Here is a 6,750-nt window from a genome sequence, read left to right on the forward strand (position 1 = left end):
CTTGAAAATAGAACCAACACAGAGAAAGCAAGGGGATAAGGGGGCATCATTTGAGCCACTGGATCCAGCCCTAAGTCCAAAAATCCTTGCATTTTTGGATACTTGAGTCTCTATGATTGTAGTCATAGGGGATGTTTATTGAGTGCTTCTTAAGTATCAGGGAATGCTGCAAGAGCTATATGTGGGTGGGGGCAGCCCTGGTGGCTCAGCGGTTTAGCGCCTGCCTTCAGCCCAGGGTGTGATCCTGGAGACTTCGAATCGAGTTCCATGTTGGGCTCCCTGTGTACTTCTCCCTCTGCCTGTGTCTCTGCCTCTCTCTCTCTCTCTCTCTCTCTGTGTCTCTCATGAATAAATAAATTAAAAAAAATTTTTTTAAAAAGAACTATATGTGGGTTACCTCATTCATTTCTCAAGACAGCGTTGTTGAGATGCCTGGGTACCTCTGTGGTTGAGAGTCTGCCTTTGGCTCAGGGCATGATCCTGGGGTCCTGGGACTGAGTCCCACATCAGGCTCCCTGCAGGGAACTTGCTTCTCCCTCTGCCTATGTCTCTGCCTCCCCCTCTGTGTCTCTTATGAATATATATATATATATATATATATATATATATATATATATATTCAAAGATAGTATATATTCAAAGATAGCCTTATTAAACACTTACTATTATTATTCCCATTTTAAAGTTGAGAAAATTGTGGTTTGGAAGAATCAGATTGGTACCCTAAGGGCACAAAGGTAATAAATGGTGGGCAGGAACTTGCTCTCAGCCCATCTAAATCTTGGACTTGGATTTTTAACCATCTGCATTTTCATTCAATTCTAAAAGATAGTTGGGACTCAAAGAAGATTAGAAACCACTCTCACCCACTTTTGATAGAGACTAGATAATTGCTCCAGATCTTTTTTATAACTATAACAATTCTATATTGTATTGCTTTTCTGTTTTGCAAAAAATGGCAGCAGATTTCATTTTAAGTCTACATCTTGGTTCATCTGGACAAACAGAGCGCTTTAATCTTGTTGAAGTGATATTTTTCCTCACAAATTCAAACCAGTCTTATTTTTCTGTTGATGACTAAACTATTAATAATACTTTGGGTTTTGGAATTGCTTGGCCCATTTTTAAACATTGCAGCCTAAAAGGCAATGTAGACAATTTCTCAGAGCTAAAGGAATTGTTCCTCTATTACCAGTCCCTTATTTCCTGGCTTGCTGCTTCCATCTTTAATGATGGAGTGGTTCTTTTGATGGTGGCTCATTTATAAAGCAGTTACATTTATGAAAACTCCTAAATGGGCATCGGTGCTCACAAATGGGAAATGGCTCTTTGGAGAATAATGGTTGATTACTTGTTCAGTGAGAGCAAAGTTTTCCATTTCCACAAATAAGAATTTTTAGGCTGTTTATGAAATTTCTTTCAGTGCTTCAGTATCTGGAAACTTCCCAGGGCAATTTCAGACAGGTTTAAGAGAAAGTCTGAGGCCCCCAAAAGAATGTTCACAAGAGGTGTTTTAGGAGGTCTGTCTGGAAGCAGAGTGTTCTCAGCAGGCAGTCAGTCGGTGGGGAGGAGGAAGCAGCTGGGATCCTGCATGGCCTAGGCAGGTCAGCAGTGCACTGCACACAATCCCTCACCTTTCCTCCTCCTGCCTGTCTTCCCTTTTTATTTCATGAATATTTTTCCAACCCCGAAACAGCGATAAGTAAGAAAGTGGGCTGTGATCAGTATTAACAAAAAGGAAGGAAAGGTGAGCTGATACAGCATGCCCATCTCCATTCCATGCATTCCTCCATTTAGATTACACCTTGCTCCTGTACACTCCAGCTGTGGTTTCTCCTACTTTACCGAAATGTTACAAATAACTTTTTCTTGTTTAACATTTTTTTTGGTATTTTTTTTCTTAATTTGGGAAAAAAATGTACAGGTATAAGAAAAAATCCAAATGGTACAAAAAAATTTATAGCAAAAAGTTTTACATCTCTTCCCTGATCCAGCCCTCAACTATCTTTTGCAAAGGTGACTATGATTACCATTTTCTTTTTTCAGTTAAGGACTTGATCTTTCATGGAATTCCATTCTCTATTTTAAGATTAGTAAAACTCCTTATTGATGGTGTAGGAGAGGAAAGACTTTCTCTGTGTTTGAACACAAAACTCAACTGAGTAAATTTAAAGACCAAATTGGCTATATTCAAAGATTCAGCAGGAGAGTGAGGTTCTTGTCTCATGGAGTTGAAGAAAATCTCACAAAGGAGAGTGAGCAAATTGATAGAATTTGATTAACAAGGATACAGAAAAAGCTTGGGAGTGAGAGGGTTCCTGGCCAGGTTGCCAACAGTGGGCCTCCACCAACTGTCTTTTATTTAGAACTGACCAGAGAACTTGTAGCCTTAACATTCTTATCACATCTTGGTTTGAATAAGGACTGGTAATAATATCTTTAATGGCTCACTTCTTCTTTGGGATCTGGTCACAATGTGATTGCCATTGCCAAAGACCCCACCTCTGGGCAGGGCGGGTGGCTCAGCGGTTTAGTGCTGCCTTCAGCCCAGGGCATGATCCTGGAGACCCGGATGGAGTCCCACGTTGGGCTCCCTGCATGGAGCCTGCTTCTCCCTTCTGCCTCTCTCTCTCTTCTCTCTCTCTCTCCCTCTCTCTCTCTTTCTCTCTCTCTGTCTCTCATGAATAAATAAATAAAACTTTTTTTTTTTTTTTTTTTTTAAAAAGGCCCCACCTCTGATGCCTAGGGAAGGGTAGTCTGGTTTGTTTCCTAACTCTGGTTTCATTAAGCCTCAGCATTTCTGAGATTTGGGAGATGATTGCCAATATGTATCTTGGTGGGTAGAGATAAAGAAAGTTTCCAGAGGAATTTTTATATGTTAAAATAGACTTATAGGACCCCGGCAGTGGGGAGGGGGGTCAGGCTAAGACTGATTTTTGTCCTCAGCAAAGTATTAGCATTAAGGCAGCCGAGTTCCTAAAGAAATGTTACTCTGCTGGTTTCAAAGACTTGTCAATGGGCTATAAATAGTAAGGAAATTTAATTTTCCTCTTTTGCCTTTGTTTCCCACATTTAGTGACACTACCATTAAGTCTTGGCTTCCTTTTGTGGGGCCAAGTGACTCCATTTTGAGACTGTTCCTTTTTTTTTTTTAAGATTTTATTTTATTTATTATAAAATCTTTAAAAAACAAAACAAAACAAAGGAGTGAAAGACTATTAATGGGAAGGTGAAAGGAGATGAAGGAAATGAAACACAGTTTGCCCTGTTATGCAGATAAGGTAAAGAGGAATCTCTGTAATGACTCTCTTATACACACTGGAAGTTGAGGAGGAGGTAAGGAACTTTTCCTGAATCTGTTGGGTTTTGATTGCTTCTAATTCAAAATAATGTTCTTGTCCAAGTGGCCCATCTTGGGGCATCCTGCCCTTGGCCCCTACAGACCTTAGAATAGATGAGAGGTATGATAGTTTGCAACAAAATTTGTCTGGGTATGGTGTCCACATCTAATCTTCTCTCCTGGGATAAGGAGCAATCCTCCCAACTTATGACAGTTTGGAAGATGTGTCTTTAGGTCAAAGAAGTGGAGTTCAGAGAAAGCCTTTCCCTGCATTTGCTTTTCTTCGTGTGCCTGCAGCTCAAAACAATTCAATACACTGAAGTCCCACATTGTTGGATGGCATGTCCTGAACTCCTACAGTGGACATTAAGTTTTATTCGGTGTTGCTTTTGTTTTATTTATTTATTTTTTTAAAGATTTATTTATTTATTCATGAGAGACATACAGAGAGAGGCAGAGATATAGGCAGAGGGAGAAGCAGGCTCCCAGCAGAGCCTGAAACAGGACTGGATCCCAGAACCCGGGATCATGACCTGAGCTGAAGGCAGCTGCTCAACCTCTGAGCCACCCAGGCATCCCAGTGTCACCTTTTTAGAGTAGGCTGTGATGAACATCTTTTTGCTCATACGGGAACATTTCTTTAAGATAAATTCCTAAAAGATGAATTGCCACGTCAAATCAAATTTTTAACTTTTAATAGATACTAAGATACTTTTAATAGATACTTCCCTCCAACGAAGTTATAGTGATTTAACAATCCTACGGTATATGAGAATGCTAGTTTCCTACACAATGAATAAATTGTATTGTTATTTAAAACAAATCTTAGCTATTCTGATTGAAGAAAAATTATATCTAATGGTAGTTTCATTTGCATTCCATTTGAATGAAGTTAAGTAATTTCTAGGCTTTTTTTTTTTTTAATTTCTAGGCATTTAAAAGTCCTTTGGAATTCTTTTTTATCACTGTTCAAAATTTATTTGGTATTTTAGTTGGTATGACAGATAGTTGGTTGCGTTGTCTTTTTACATTATATGGCAATGTACACTATATTCTGACATATATAGTACACAAAATAGATCCTTTAGAAGAGTTATGCACAATACATGCAATATTGAATTTATACATTGGATCCCAGGATGTGACTGAAGAAAAAAAGATGGATGAGGCTTATTGGGTATTGGGGTAAAGGAATCAGAAGTTACAGAACACAGTAAATACACATCTGGTTTGAGGAGTAACTGCAGCATATATGACATTGGCAGGGGTGCCTCCGAGATGGTGGAACTATATTATGTTAACCAGCTTAGGAATACACAAGACAGGTGTCATCCAGCATCAGGGTATAGCTGCAGGGTTTTGTGAATCATTCCCATTTGTAATTTTAGGAAACTGATGTTTTTCTTAGGCCATTTTAATATTATGACTTGAGTAACAGGTCAGATAATAAGGACAACATTTACAACCTCCAACTAAAATCTTGTTGTAGTCTAGACAGTGACGTGGTACACTAGAAAATTTTAAAACTGCAACTCCTCTTGGATCCTCCAAAGTGTATCTGCACTCTTCTTCAAACAGGCCTCTTCCTCGGAGTCAGAGTCACCTTCACAACATAGGAGATTCCATTCTGTTCCAAGATGCAAGGAGCACTAAGGAAGACATCTTTTATTCCATAGACACCCTTAATCACAGTGGAAATTGGATGCACCCGCTTAAGATTCTTCATTATAGGGATCCCTGAGTGGCGCAGCGGTTTAGCACCTGCCTTTGGCCCAGGGCGTGAACCTGGAGACCCGGGATCGAGTCCCACGTTGGGCTCCCAGTGCATGGAGCCTGCTTCTCCCTCTGCCTGTGTCTCTGCCTCTCTCTCTCTCTCTCTGTGACTATCATAAATAAATAAAAATAAAAATAAATTAAAAAAAAGATTATTCATTATACTTTCTGCCAAATCTGCCACAGACAGTCCAATGGCCCAGGAAGTGTAGCCTTTTAGTTTGATCACCTCGTAGACACTGTCAACCACCTGTTTGTGAACCTCTTTCCACTGTTCCTTATCTGCATCAGTGCCTAAGTCAGGATGCAGATTTTTCAGAGAGACATCAGCAACATTTGCTCCACTCCATACAGGCACACTGGAGTCTCCATGCTCTCCAAGGACCCACTCATGACAGCTTACTGGGTGAACTCCCAGCCTTTCCCCCATTAGGTAATGGAACCCAGGGCTGAATCCAGATTGCAACCACTTCCAATAACGCGGTTTTTGGGAAAGCCACTTATCTTCCAAGCCACATAGGTCAAGATATCCACTGGATTGGAAACAACAAGCAACTTGCAGTTTGGGCTGTATTTGACAATATTAGGAATGATGAATTTAAAGATGTTCACGTTACACTGGACCAAATAAAGATGACTTCCTCCCTCTTGCTGAAATGCCCCAGCCGTAATAATAACCAGCTTGGAGTTTGCAGTCACATTATAATCTTTGCCAGAGACAATTTTTGGTGTTCTAAGGAAAAGGCTGCCATGCTGGAGTTCCATCATCTCTCCCTTCAATTTGTCTTCCATGACATCAACAAGAGTGAGTTCATCTGCCAAGTCCTTCATTAAGATACTGATGGCACAAGCCATGCCAACAGCACCAACCCCAACAACTGTAATCTTATTCTGGGGGATATGGTCTTCCTTAAGAAGATTCTGAATCAGCTGATCCTTGAGATTTGCCATTTTGGACTTAGAACCAAAAGGAACTGGGAGTGCACGTCTTGGGTGTGGCTCCAACTCAGTCCTTTGGAATTCTTTTATTGTTGTTTACTGCTTCTTCCGGTTCTGTGCCCATTTTCTTTTGGGCTTAGTGATTTGGAAGAGTTCTCTATAAATTAAGCAAATTAGCCCTTTTATAGTTATATGTGTTGCAGATATGTTTTTCCAGTTCTTAGTTTGTCTTTCAAATCTGTTTATAGTATCTTTTAAAGTTTATGTTGCCAAATTTATCAACCTTTTCTTTCTATAGATTCTAGATTTTGCGATCAGGACTAATGAAGAGGTCTTTATCAATCGACAAATTCAGTGACCACTCCTTCTCAATCCCTATCTAGCATTTGACAGTTCTCCATTCTCTTCTTCCTCTTTCCTGGTTTTTTTCCTAACTCTTTTACTACTTCCAACTTTTCTGGATCCTTCTACTCTTTTCTTTGACTTGGACATTCTCAAGTGTACATCTGTTGGAAATCACCATGAATGACAAAATCTGATCATAGAAATTTAAGCAAAAATGTAGAGATGTTAGAAATCTATTAAATTATTTCACTTAAATGGGTCATGTAATACGCACAGGACATTGAATTTAATAATCTCAACTTTACCATTTTAAGAAACAATAAGACTACTCACATGGGATTACGATGCTTATT

At 39.5% G+C, this 6,750-nt stretch overlaps 1 long non-coding RNA gene and 1 pseudogene across 2 annotated transcripts in view; one reads left to right on the forward strand and one right to left on the reverse strand.

Moving 5' to 3' along the window:
* The window catches only part of LOC144300505 (uncharacterized), a 72,100-nt gene that overhangs the window by 30,669 nt on the left and 34,681 nt on the right, over positions 1-6,750 (forward strand). The window lies entirely within an intron of this gene.
* On the reverse strand, positions 4,730-6,121 carry LOC144300205 (L-lactate dehydrogenase A chain-like; annotated as a pseudogene).

This window comes from Canis aureus, chromosome 28 (genome assembly GCF_053574225.1).
Source record: "Canis aureus isolate CA01 chromosome 28, VMU_Caureus_v.1.0, whole genome shotgun sequence".
NCBI lineage: Eukaryota > Metazoa > Chordata > Mammalia > Carnivora > Canidae > Canis > Canis aureus.